Source organism: Peromyscus maniculatus, chromosome 3 (assembly GCF_049852395.1).
Source record: "Peromyscus maniculatus bairdii isolate BWxNUB_F1_BW_parent chromosome 3, HU_Pman_BW_mat_3.1, whole genome shotgun sequence".
Taxonomy (NCBI): domain Eukaryota; kingdom Metazoa; phylum Chordata; class Mammalia; order Rodentia; family Cricetidae; genus Peromyscus; species Peromyscus maniculatus.
The window spans coordinates 54,835,273-54,849,468 of record NC_134854.1 but is presented as its reverse complement, the minus strand read 5'-3'; the positions used below and the strand labels follow the sequence as shown (position 1 = coordinate 54,849,468).

At 37.6% G+C, this 14,196-nt stretch overlaps 1 long non-coding RNA gene across 1 annotated transcript in view; it reads right to left on the bottom strand.

Annotated features, from left to right (window-relative positions):
* LOC121827926 (uncharacterized) overlaps positions 1-14,196 on the bottom strand; it is a 107,911-nt gene that overhangs the window by 66,440 nt on the left and 27,275 nt on the right. Inside the window, exon 3 of the long non-coding RNA XR_006070266.2 lies at positions 13,386-13,438. This is a non-coding gene — a long non-coding RNA (uncharacterized LOC121827926). The remainder of the gene's footprint in view (positions 1-13,385; positions 13,439-14,196) is intronic.

The following is a 14,196-nucleotide window of genomic DNA, read 5'->3' as shown; positions in this document are numbered from 1 at the left end:
CACCATATGCCTGCAACGCAGCAGTGAGGGTCACAAACAGGTGGATTCACAGAGCACTGGGCACACACCTAGCACAATTAATAATTTCCCATCTCAGGGTGGGAAAAGGGGGAAACACTTGAGGAAGACACTGGACCTCAACATACACATAAACACATGGGTGTATACACCTACACACTCATGCAAACCACACAAACATGTTAACACCCATGCCAAATTGCAGAATGAAATAGTGATAGCAAAATGGTGCTTAGCCTGTGGTAGAATTGTTGTCTTGTAGTTTCCCCCAAATTTAATTTCCTTCCCACAAGTTCAGGCCTTCTTCTGTCAAGGGCAATACATAATGTACAAGCACTCTAGATCAGTGGTTTTCTGCCTTCCTAGTGCTTTGACCCCTGAATATAGTTCCTCATATCACAGTGAGCCCCAACTATAAAATTATTTTTGTTGCTACATCATAACGGTAATGCTGCTACTGTTATGAATTGTAATGTAAATATATGATATGCAGATGGTCTTGGGTGATTCCTGTGAGTCATTAGACAACAAAGGGCTGTGACCACAGATTGAGAACCACTCTTCTAGAAGGAGGTGGGTATACATGATGCTAACTGAATGTTCTGAATGACAGATGGGGAAAGCTTACAACACACATGTGCACCTACCTGCCTTCAATCTCATAACGACAGTTATTTGGTTTTTAAGTGAAATTTTGCCTCTACTGAGACCAAAAAGCAAGCTGATGAGGAAAGGGTTTATTTGGCTTACACTTCCATATCACTACTCATCATCAAAGGAAGTCAGAACAGGAACTCAAACAGGGCAGGAAGCTGTAGGCAGGAGCTGATGGAGAGGCTATGGAAGGGTGCTGCTGACAGGCTTGTTCCCCATGGTTTGCTCATCCTGTTTTCTTACAGAACTCAGGACCACCAGCCCAGGACATAGTACCATCCACAATAGTCTGGGCCCTCCTACCTCAATCACTAATTAAGAAAATGTTCTGTAGGTTTGCCTACAGCCCGATCTTATGGAGGCATTTTCTTATTGAGGTTCCCTCCTCTCAGATGACTTTAGCTTGTGACAAGTTGACATAAAACTATCCAGCACAAAATCCCAGTAGAGACAAGAAAATGTTTCTTTTACGGTATAAATTGGAGATCATTCTCTCTCTGGCTTTACATACTATCAAAACTAGGTAGGAAATCCTCTAACTAAACTCAAGTTAGTGTGACAATAATCACACCAGGTTGTGTGGGAAGAAAACTTGGGGATGAAGAAATAATATAAATGAAACTTGAGAAATATGTTTATTAGTGTTGCCTTCAAAATCATGCATCTGTTTTTCCCATGGCAGACAGATTAACAATGATGTCGGAAGCATTTTGGTCTTTAAGTGGTTGTCTAATTCACCGGTCATTCACCACTGCATAATACTGATTTCCATTCTTTGTTATTGAATGTGTAGCTTTTCTATACTATGGTCTTGTTTTTACATCCTTCTCAACAGTGAGTATTTATACCTTTATATTTTTTCTAACTCCAAACAGCTCTCTGTTCGTGACATATAACAAAAAATAGAGTTCATGACTGAAATAAAATTAATATAGAAACCATGTTACTTTTCTTGACCCAAATTCGGCATACAGATTGGACAGGTGGACAAAAGTATCAGCTCCAGATCCAATTTCTCCTCCATTAGTTTAAAACACTCATCAGCATGATCATCATCATATCAATATCTGAGACAGAAATAGAGAGGATAGAGAGAGAGAAAGAGTGAGAGAGTACTGCAATGATCCTGTGTGGTTAGAAGACAACTTTTGAAGTTTCTTCTCATCTTAATATCTGGGGACTGAACTCAGGTCATGGGTTTGCATAGTACCTTCTCCTTGATGAGCTATCTCACTAGCCCTCCCTTATCTTTTGGAACAATCAAATTAAAGTTGATGGACACAAGGAGACAATAGTATAAGTGGAAAGAAATATGGCAGCTTCTTCATTCCTCTCAATTTACTGATGAGGCAACCAGACTTTGCTGATTTTTAAAATTTGTTTCAGGTTGGTAGATTAGGCAGAACAATTATTTGCTTGCTGGGTCATTGATCTTTCTGTCAAAAAAACTTCCTTCTACAAGTTGGCAACAATAAAACGAGTCCCAATTGTTTTAAAAGGCTATGCATCATCATGAGTCTAGTAGAGTATCGAAACATATCTCCAAATAGATGTCATCTCTTGAGAAATAACCTCTGCCAAAGAAGACTCATAATTTCCAAGCTTCTGAGATAATTGCCTTGTGCATCTCCCAGACATCTCAAACTGTGTCTATTGAGCTAAAACAAATCGAATTGAAATTCAATTGGAGTGGTCTGTGGGATGACTTCAGTGACGGCACAGGTTCAGTCCGTCTAATCAGCAAGATGAATTGCAGCAACTTATGTAATTTGGCCTGGAAATGAGTTTCGTTGTAGAGGTGATCCTGACAAAAAGACAGTAGCTTGTTTTACGAAGCATTTATTTTGCTGAGAGTTTGAGGGGACAGTCCACAGGGATGGGGAAGTCATGCTTGTGGGAGCTTGGGGTGCATCAGTCAGGAAACTGAAAAAGATGTACAGTAGCTTCGTGACAGTGTGTCTGGAGTTCCCAGCAGCCTTCTGAATTCAAAAGCCATCATGTATTTAGTATCAATCTTGTTCATTTCATGAACACTTTGTGTCCGGAAATAATGAGTACATCAGGCCAAGCAGACACCTAGTTTGCATTTTGTAATTTTGTCTTATCACCAAGGCAGCAAGCCTTGTTTGCTTCACATGCAGCACCAGCGTCTCCTCTCCAGTGGCCTCTGCAGACTTCTCCACATCTGCATGAAGCAACAGAGGGAAGTGGTTTTCTCTCTTAAAGAGGTTAGAAGACCTTGGTTTCACTTCAGTCAGAGTGGCTGGGACAAAATGGCACTCTTCAGTTTGATACAACCAGAGAACTGAGTCCTGGTCAGCATCATAGGAGAAAGCTCCAACTTATATCTAGCCAAGGCTACTGAGAAGGTGTGGTAAAGCAGTAAAGGAAGCAAGACACTGACCTTTCTCTCAGACAAATAATAACTCTTGAGTACAGATGACTGAGATTCATCAAACCAGACTGAATTCTGTATGAGGATGGTGTATGACTAGCATCTATGACTCGGTCCCTCTGAGCCTCCAGGAAATACAGTTAGACTTGTATCCCCATGAGTTCCACACCCACATATTGATAAGTTGTATTCATTCTGAATATAAGTAAACATTTTTCTTGCATTGTATTTTACACAATACAGTGTAATAACTGTTTACACAATATTTACCTTGTGATAGTCATTATAGTCAATCTAAAAAAGATTTTTAGGTACATGGATGGTATGTGTGAGTTTTATACAAGTAGTATTTTTTTACTACTTATTTTATTTTAGGGAGTTAATTAAGTGGACTTAGATTTTAGTGTCCATGGTGAGTCTTGCAACTGATTTCCCACAGATGCTAAAAAAAAATGACTCCCCCCCCATAAAGACTGGGATAAAATGGAAAATTAGGCCATTCGAAACTGACATCTAAAAATAGGCTTATTGATAAAAATCTTTATTTGCACGACTTTGACTTGCAAAAATGTGTAACTTGAAAAATTGTAAAATTTTAACTTATAAAATTAATGCGTAGTTGATTTAGTAGCAATGTTCCTCAAAAGAAAAGCTTCAGAGAGAGGTGTTGGCCCAACTCCCCAGCTGAACAGAGATCCAAACATGCCCTCGTTGTCCTTTATCTGCTTCCTGGCTTTTATGTATGCTTGGTTTTGGCCTAAGGTTAAGCACAGTGTCCTGGGTTCATTTGGTGCCCATCTTCCCCTTCCCTTTTGTCTTCTCCCACCCACTCCATGAGATACAGGTATGCCAGGCTGTGAGGTAACTGCTCCCCTGCACCTGAGGTCTGCAGCAGCACTGGGAGGTGGGAAGAACTCGCAGGACTGGAGAAGCTGAGGTCACTTTGTGGACTCTGCCGATCCAGAATGTCTAGATGAGAAAATTTACAGGTACTTTTAGATCGTGAGAAAATCCTTCTCTTCGATACATAAAACAAAACCCTAACTAAAGTGACTTTGATCGGAGAATCTTCTCTTTCTGGTAATTGGGGAAATACAGATTGATGACTACATAAGATGGTGAGAATAAGCAACAGGTGAAGGTTCAGTCTAAAGAAGACATTGTACCATCCTCATCCGTGCGCAGGGGACGCTGCTGGAAGAGGGGAGGAAAGAATGAACAATCCAGAAAATCCAGGGTAAGGGAGGTGGAGTCACAGATTCTAGGCAAGTCATAAGCATTCTAATCAAAGTCCCATAGCAGCTCCAGATGAATGGATCATCATTAAGAATGGTCCACTGATAATCCGGCATGGATGAAGGGGCATTTCAAGTCCCTACTCTACACTGCTGAACTATTTGCCAATTCATGGAGAGGGTAAGCCATTGCCATCAGATAGGTGCCCACTGATGTGTGCATAGTAGTGTACCCACCAGGCTCCAACAGGTAAGTCTAATAAAACTGTGACCAAATGTCTCACAAAACCTCAAAGTTATGATCTGGCAAATGGATTAATAGGTGTGAGGAGGCTCAGTTGACATGAATGGGAGGAAGATAAGAGTAATCAGATTATGTTATATCCATGTATGAAAATGTCAAATGACAAAATTAATCAACAAAATATTATAAAATTAAAGCAAAATAAGCCAAGCAAGCAAGCAAACCAAAGCCAGTGTACCAGGTCCAAGACACTCAGTTTCATGAATTTTCATTTACATCAGTTTGACTAGGAATAAATCTACCAGTTCTCCAGTTTGATACCTCCTAAGAGGTTGCTGAGCAATAAGTAAATTGCAATGATAATGATTAACAAGAAATAGCTAATGCTTTATCTTTTTCAATAAATATTATGCTTTACTGGAATGTAGCTCTTATTTCAAGGATGACTAATAAAAATGAATAATATATCTACAGCATAAGAAGAAAGCTTGGAATTAAAGTATGTTTGGGAGAAATATTATAGTAGCAGACATAAAACTTGCAGTGTATTCATTTTCTTATGTTCTTGAAAACTTTTAAGAAATCATGGTCTCTAAGAAATGGGAAAAGAACAGTGAATTGGTAAGAATGCAATTTGAGATGAGGAGGGGTTTTCTGTGACCCATGAATGAGAAGCTTGTGAAGTAATACAGCAAGCTTGTCATAAAATTAGAAGCAATGAAACAAAAGCAAAATGAGCAGAGAAAACAAATAAGTGCAGACGAGGCACTAAAACATTACATTAGTGATGGGCAAGATAAGCTTTAGATAAACATTAGGAGGGAGCAGAGGAAATGGAGGAGATGAAACACACACAAAATATGAAAGACTTGGGCACCTTTGGTCAAACAGATGCTCTACTCTCTGCACTCCTTCACCAGGAAATTTAGATACAGATGCAGAAGGGATGCAGGCAGGAGTTAAATTCTGCATAGGATTTAACTAATGGTGTATTTCTGGGTCCACAAATCATCCTTCAAAGAGTTAAAGGAGTTTGTAAAACAACATGAATGACAGGAATTCCCAAGATCAGGTTTGTGTTGAAGATAATGGCCTTAGTCATTTAGCATCAGGAACCTGAGCCTCAAAGTGTTGAAAAACATATGCTTGCAGTGGAAGCCCTGTGTGGAATCCAGGTCTTCATGTGTGAGAGACTCTGAATCCTTACAAAAGCTTAAGCAAACTATCCTGAGGGAATTCATCTGAAAATTACCCACAACAACCCTGCAGATTAAGATCAAACCATGACAATCCTTTCAAACGTCTAAATCATGGAGAGACAACATTTTAAATCAGATTCAGTTTGTAGAAAAAGACATGCTAGGCATAATGGCTTATGTCTATAATACTAGCACTCAATGGTTGAGGCAGGACAACTGGAGAAACATCTTTCAAGACTATATGAAGTGAGACATGCTCTCAGAAAAAAACAAAACAAAACAAAACTAAGCCAACCCCAAACAAAACAATATGACAGCAGGTATAGACTCTAGTTCCTGGAGTTGCTGTAATTTTCAGAAACAAATTATAAGCCCACGATGCAAGAATCATTAAAGATCTGAAAAGTGCACCAAACACAAGACAATAACCAGTTGGACTTCAGGGGAAATTCAGAAAATGATATATGTTGGTGAAATCTAAAACTTGGTTGCTGTGTTAAGCATTAGACAGACACATTTAAAAAACTAAAATTAAACATTAAAAGCCTCCATATATCATGCTAAAATAAATAACAATAAAAGCAGAAGAAGATCTTAAAATCAGGCAGTGAGAAATGATAATACAAGGAAGGATGTCGGTTAGACAGACAGCAGGACCAAACAACCATGGATGGACGCCAGACGCCAGTGTGAACTAAAGCCTCACAGCCTTTAAAGAAATGACTGTCAAGTAAAACTGTGTATCTCCCAAACAATCTTCCACAAACAAGAAAGAAACACTTTCTAATGGAGTCAGAAGCAGCAGAGGGCATCATGCAATCGTGTGCTATTTGTGAAAGGGCTTCTACTTGTGAGCAAGAAAACAACCCAACAGGAAAATGGTCCAAACGTGAATGTTCAGAAGAGAGGAGATTCTTGTCTTAATGTTCTGTTGTGTATATTTCCAGCTTTTCTCTGACATATGTGTTTTTTTAAACACAAATCAGTGTTCATTTAAAATATTGGAAAGAGGTCTATTTCTTTCTAAAAACTATTTCTAAATTATTTTTAAATTTCTAAAACCAATATTTCTAAAAACTATTGGTTTGGGATTTCTGAGTCTCCAGGAAAATTCATTAAAGAAATCAGAGGCATTTTTCGTTTTTTAAAAATTTTTTGCTAGTTGGATGAAATCAAGAATGAGAATAATGTCCTGTAGAGAAAAGATTTTACTCCTCTGATCCAAAAATACAATGGAAATTATTTAAGAAGAAAAACAATAAAAAAGTCTTGCATTCCTTACTATGTACCCTTTTCTGAGCCCTGATGAGGTAAACTGCTTACAAACAAACACTGCATAGAATTTCTGTGTTTTTCAAAACCCTTTCTTCTGGTTGTCTCCCAGCAACTTGGAGTGGCAGGCGGGGCAAAAACCAAGCCGAAAAAACAACAAAAACCCAAAGCACCATTGCTAGCTTGCAGAACCCCCTGAGCTTAAGCAAGGTTAAGCCTCTCTTCCACTTGTACACTTTTTAAAAGGCAGAGCCTGGGCTGGAGCTTTGTTTCCTTCCATCCTGTAATTCTCTCCGCACTGCACGCATGCACCTTGTGGTGTCCCCGCCCTTTGTCATCAGCCCCTTCTGATTACACCACTTTGGGGGAAATTACAGTTACGGTGTTAAGAATTATATCCCAATGAGTTCTTGGGCTTCATACAGTGTTTGAAATCACTGCCTTTTTATTGAAAGAGTGAGTTTTGACACGTGAAGCAAACTGTAACTTTATTCTGCATGCCATTGTTCTTCTACACATATTATTCAGGCTCAATTGTTTCCATTACCACTGGATATGTCATTTAGACTCTCTTAGATATTAAAAAGGAAGTCATCTAGACCCGTCAACCATAAGACAAGTCTCTGTTTTCATAGTCACTGTGCCTGTCCAGTTTAAGACCCCCACATAGGTTGCCCCATCTCATTTCTGTATTGTTTCAAACTAGGCAGCCTTCCTTGGGAAAGATGGGTGCCGCAATGCCTCCAGGCTGGTTTGATTTCTTCTATCGCAGAGTGGTTCCATAGGCTCCTGGCTGAAAGTGGAAGTGCGAGGGTGGAACAAAATGGATATATATAATACCATGCATTAGGAGCCATGCGATAGTCTGCTATTGATATTCCCTGACTTTAGCAAGTATTTAAAGTTGATTTTTCCCATATGGCACTTTGCAGGAGCCCCAGAGATTCTTGAGAGAAAGCTCAGAATACTTCCCTCAGTGTGGGGTAGAGCTCTTCCTTCTGTCCAGCTCTACCTGAGTGCATCCTCAGGATTTCCTTTGAGATGGTTGCCCACTAGAAGGAAGCCCTCTCAGATGAGGCCTCTCCATAAATGACTCACAGACCAGCTTCCTTGTGTTGAGCTCTCAGTCGAACCAAAACATGGATGTTTTTATTATGGCGGATAGATGTTTAGCGGACTTCCAATGCCAAATTCTCTTGACTACTCCGGCTGAGCAAATGGCTCCAGCCTCAAATTCTGCCTGCAGACTTTGGACACACAGAACAAGCATCTGTCCCTGTGTTCTCTCAGATTGTAAGAACGTGTCTCAGTCTCTCTGAGGCACACTCTCCAAAGCTTTATCGTTTGAAATAAAGTCAGGAGATGAGGAAAGACTTAACTGTGCTATAATTTGACTCTAAGAAAATTCTCCCGAATAATCCAAACTTCTCTCCTATAGCCCAAAGGAGTGTGTGTGTGTGTGTGTGTGTGTGTGTGTGTGTGTGTGTTTCATATGTTTCTACCTTTCAAAGCTTGAAGGCAACTTATAACTAACCCATGCTTAGTATTTTAATATCTACATGTTAGAAAGGACAAACTTCTTTCTACAGCATTTCTGGTTCTTCTTTAACCCTCTTCAACACAGATGGGCTTAGGGTTTAATAATAAAGAAAGCATAGTTTGACCGAGAAAGACGGGGCCATGCCACCTGGCCTCAGGCACATGTCTTTTCATCTATAGAAGGCTTGCTAATTTGTGAGTAAGTAGAAAGGGAATGAAACTGGGTCTATTTTCCTGAACTTCTATTGATAACATATGGCTTGCTTTCACATATGACCTTTTGCAGCATGTAGAAGTTGGGGCCATCTTGTAACAGTCATCAGGGAAAACTGCTGAGTTTTCCAGGATTGAGGGAGCCAGTTGTCATGATATTGTAACTTAAACTTGACTATGATGAGGGTGTTTACAAAAAGAAATTAGTAGATATTGCAAGTCAGAGTTCCTCTCTCCTCCCCAAGTGTAAACTGTGGAACATTTTTCCAACAACCACTGCATATAAGTACCATAAAATGCTTCTCACATTATCTGTAGCTTTAAAGTTTTTAGCTGGATGTTTCCTTTTCTCCCATAAATATAAAAGAAAAGTTTACCTTTTTTATATTTTTATAGAACTGGAAAATGAGAGAATAAGCATGCTCATTTCTATATACTATGCACTTGCATATCTGAACTACTGAAGTATGTTTATCAAAATGAAGCTATAAATATACCATAGTGTTTCTTGACTTATTAGCCTTAATTGATATGCTTGAAATAATTATGCTTTACTGATTAATATCCATCGTCTATGTTTTTCCAATTTAGGCATGAGCAAGCAGTGTTTTTGTTTTTCTAAATGTCATGTTTATTTATTTTGCTGTTGATGTGGTGATACATCTGAGTCACTTCAAAAATTGTTCCAATGAGTTCTGGATAAAATCATTTCTTCTCTGCAGAGTAAGAACACATTTTAAGAGAAGATAATATTATACAGAATTATAATACCTTGTAAGACCATGATGATGGCCACAAACAGAAGGTACCATAAAATGAATCCGTGATGTAAACATCCTGATACGACAGACTGCTTATTGACCTTTTTATAAATATTTTCCCTTTTATCAAATAAATTGAAAGCATAAATTTAGCCAATATAGAACAAACATTCAGTAAAACCAAAGAGCGAGATAGTGCCAGATATTTAGTGTATCAACAATGATAAGGCTTCTACACTTCCTTTGAAGATAAAAATAAATAAATAAAGACATACCTATTTATAAATTATCTTGGCATTGACTTTATTAACTGGTGGTGTGTTTATGACTCCTGTGATCTTTAACTAAGCAAATGTAAGCACCTACTATGCCCACATCTTTCTGTTTTACATTCTCCTTTCAATGGCATGCCTATTCCTTCCATCGCTACACATTCCATATTTCAGTTTTTATAGGAATTCTCAGTAGTCTCCACTTTGCTGGGCCACTTTTCCTGACTAGTACCACGTGGCTCAGAACACCATTCTAATCTATACCCCCATATCCTTTATCTAAGTTTATGGGCTATTAAATTGTACCAACCCTGTGATCAGTTACCTCTTCAAAGGTTTCTACAGTGACACATTCACTAACCAACAACTGAGAAGTCCAGTTCTTCAGTCCTTCTGGTACTTACATTTGAAAGAGAGTGGTCCCTTGAAACAGCCAATGAGCAACCAAAATATATCCATGCAGAGACTTGGAACTTCAAACAAAATCATACAAGGAATGTTGGAACAATTTAGAGGGAAATGAACATTTGTCAGCACCTATAAAATTTCACCTGAAGTGGAGAAGAACTTTTTTCCTTCTCTGAGGGAGATCTACAGTAAACGCATGGAGGGATGATAGGCTTATTAGTAGCAGTCACTCTTCCCAAGCCTTATATGGGTGAGTCCACAGAACATATACAAGAAAGAAGCTTTGGTTGTCATTTATGTGATTGTCATCAATGAAATCAGAAGAGACTTGTCACATGAAATTTAAGAGTAAATCATACACTTAAAGAGGTAAATTTTGTTTTATATCTAGGGCAACTAATGTTTAGCATTGAACTTAAGTGAGGTAACTAATGAGCAACATAGGCATCCTAAACACTTGTACTGACTACAAGAGGAACTGGGCTTACATTTGTTTCTTCCCTACTCCCCACCCCTCAAAAAAGGAGAGGGAATATTACAGGTTGGAAGAAATTCAGAAAACATGGAAGGAACCTATTCTCCATTACTGCATCTCATAACAAAAAGGGACTTCATAACATAAACCAGCAGAGTTAACATCCCTTCTTCTTACATCCCCTCATCTCTCAATTCCCTGGGTATGGGTTTTAGATGCAAATAGTAATTTTTAAAGCTTTTTTTTTTTCATCTATGAAACTGCAGTCTCATTATCTCATTTCAGTGTCTTTCTTTTTAAAATTTTAACTATGATGTTCCATCTGCTGTTACTAAACTGGAATGTACCCAAAATGTAAAGCAAGTCCCATAGGGAATTGCCTCAAAGAATCATTTGTCTGATAAACAGCAAATCACAAAGTGAGTTTTAACTCCTTTCTATTACCACTGGGAATGGGGAAACATAAGAAAGAAATGAAAGGGAAATACTTTAGAAACCTCTGCATTTTCTCATCCTTTGCCAATCCAGGGAAAGGTACTGATGAACAACACTTCACATTGCATGACTGAGTGGCCTGAACTTTTCCTGGGGCGAAGAGCTGAACAGCAAGGGACACAGAGGAACAGATTATTGAATTGCATTTTCCCACCCAATGTTTGCACCAAGAGTGGTTCTGTCTGCCCACACCATTGGCACCAACAGATACATTCTTCTCCTGCTGTAGACAAGAAGTAGAAGAATTTAAGACCCAAACATTTTTTTTTATCTCAGCACATAAGTTATCCCATACTCCTGAAATCAGATCTTATAAACCCCTCGGCTCACTAAGGTAATCGCAAGTGGAATTTTGGCCTCCGTACATAAGAAACAGTATCATTTACTAAACATGTATGTTTTGAGGAACTATATCATGCCAGAGCCATAGTGGTAAGCACTGGGTAAATGAAAGCATAGATAGAAATAAACCACCTAATTCCAGAAGAGGAGACAAACGCTAAGAAATAGCCATAGAAAGTAATTCATAACTGCAATTATAACTGGGGCTGTGAAGCTTAAAACATGGTATGTGAGAGTCTGTGCATCACGAATTTGTTCTACTGAGGGGTGTCCACATGATCTTGATCTGAGACCTGAGGTTGATAAGAGAGTCACCGCTTCAGAAGCGGTGGTAATTGATTTAATTGAAGCTGCAGGGAAAGGTTCTATGCATCAAGCCCTGAATGAAGGAGCGCCCCAAGCTCACTGTGGGAGAGGAGAAGCCATGCTGTCTGGAGCAAGAAGAAAAGACTGGAGGAGGCTGTGCAGTCTGCCATGCAGGCAGGTGTTGCAGAGATTTGTTTTGGTAATTTTTCAGAAATTTAAAAATCAATTTGGGCTTTTAGAAATGTTATAAAAGATAATATAGTGTTCCTATGTCTCATTCATTAAGACTCCTCTAATGTTGCAAATTATATTCACCATGATGTCTTTAACAAGAACAAGAAATGAATGTTGGTACAATGTGACTAACTACACCGGAGAGGTTGCTTGGATTTCACCCATCTCCCACTTTAGTTTCTTCAGAAAGGTCAGATCTGGATATGTTATGCTTTAGTCATCAGCTAGCATAGCATACTTCAGTATTTCTTAGTTTTTATAGTTACATATACATATAAACCAATTTTTAAACAAATATAAATGTGGCATTTCATGAAAAATAAGATCATGAAAATATATCCTATGCTAATCAATTCACTAGAAAGACTTATCAACTCAAATGTATGCACTAATTCTATGCACTAATAGAAAACCTTCAAATACATTTTGCAAATAGATCTAAAAGGAGAAATAGGTATATTTATAACCATATTTAAGGATAATACTTTATTTTAATAGCTGATATAAGACAGAAACAAAGACATTGAAAACATTATCAATCAAACATATCTGAGAGAATATCACACTCACAATCTTTCTGGAACATTGGTTAAGACAAAATATAATCTGGGCCATAAAGTAAGGCTTAATTAATTTCAAATGATGGGAATCATACAAAGTACATTCTCCAATAATGAAAATATTAGATTATAAATTAACTACAGAAAGAAAAGTTAGTTCATATAAATTATAGGTAACAGATAAAATCTGAAGTTGAATTAAAATATGATGGATGAAAAAAGATAGCAAAATTATTTTGAATGTGTCTAAAATAATACTCCCATTCACATTAATACTCACATTAATGACATGATAACATCAAAGGAATGACAACAAATTTCAAAAATAGCCTTCCATTTTCCCAAATTAACTCAACTCTCCACTCTGAATGTCTAACAAAAGAAGCATGTGAATAACAGGCATAAATACTAATTATTCCAGTTCTAGTGCCTTAAAAACTATGCCAAGAAATTAGCTAAAACATAAGAACATCTAAAAATTAAAGCAGAGAACAGTACATAGTCAAAAGAAGAAGTAATCAACAGAACCAAGTTGATGATGATAGTGAAATTTCAGATAAGCATTTTAAAATAACCATTATCAATGTGTTCAATTCTCAAGAAGAAGAAGAAGCTGATAAAATGCAGCAATACGTGATGAATTAAATTAAATTAAATTATGGAATCAAAACTATAAGAAAATGCAAGAAAGAAATCCTAGAAATAAGGACTATCAAAACAGTGATGAAGACTCACTCTGACAGACTTGGAACAACAGACTTACAGAAATGCTGGGAAGACTCTGGAAACTGTAGATTCATGAACAGAAAGATTTACCTAGATGAAGCACAAAAGGGAAAATGGCAAAATAAAAAAATTAAAATAGAGCCTACTAAGTTGGCATACAATATCTAATGGTTTAGCATCAAATTGTTCCATAAAAGAAAGGAAAAGCAATAGGGCAGGTGAAATGTTTAAAGAGATAATGGCTGAGAATTTTGGAAGTTAAAAACTTCATCAAACTACACATGTGAAAAGTTTAAGGACCAACAAGGAGGGTTAAAAAGCAAATAAAATACATATACATATCCCAAGACCAGGCACTTCATATTCATTATTTAAAAGTCACAGATAAAGAAAATACCTTACATAGGAATAAAATAGGATGTGTAGACAACTCCATGTTAGAAGCCACAATAAAAAGACTCAGCATTTTCAGTGCTCTGAAAGTACAATATAGTTAATCCATTTTTTGTTTGTTTGTTTGTTTGCTTTTTTCAAAATAGGTTTTTCTGTGTAGTCCTGGCTGTCCTAGAACTCATTCTGTAGACCAGGCTGGCCTCAATTCAGAGATCTGCCTGTCTCTGCCTTCCAAGTGCAAAAGCGTGTATATTTGGGGAAAATAATGTTTGTAAATGGAAAGGAGATAACCATTTTTTAGGGAAATCAATATAGAAAATTGACTTGATAGCAGAATTTAATTATAAAAAACTATCTTGTAAATGGTATTTAAGAACACATAAAGGTATTAGACAAAAACTATATCTGCACACACACACAAATTTAATGTTGAAAGGAAATTTGGATAGCTAAGA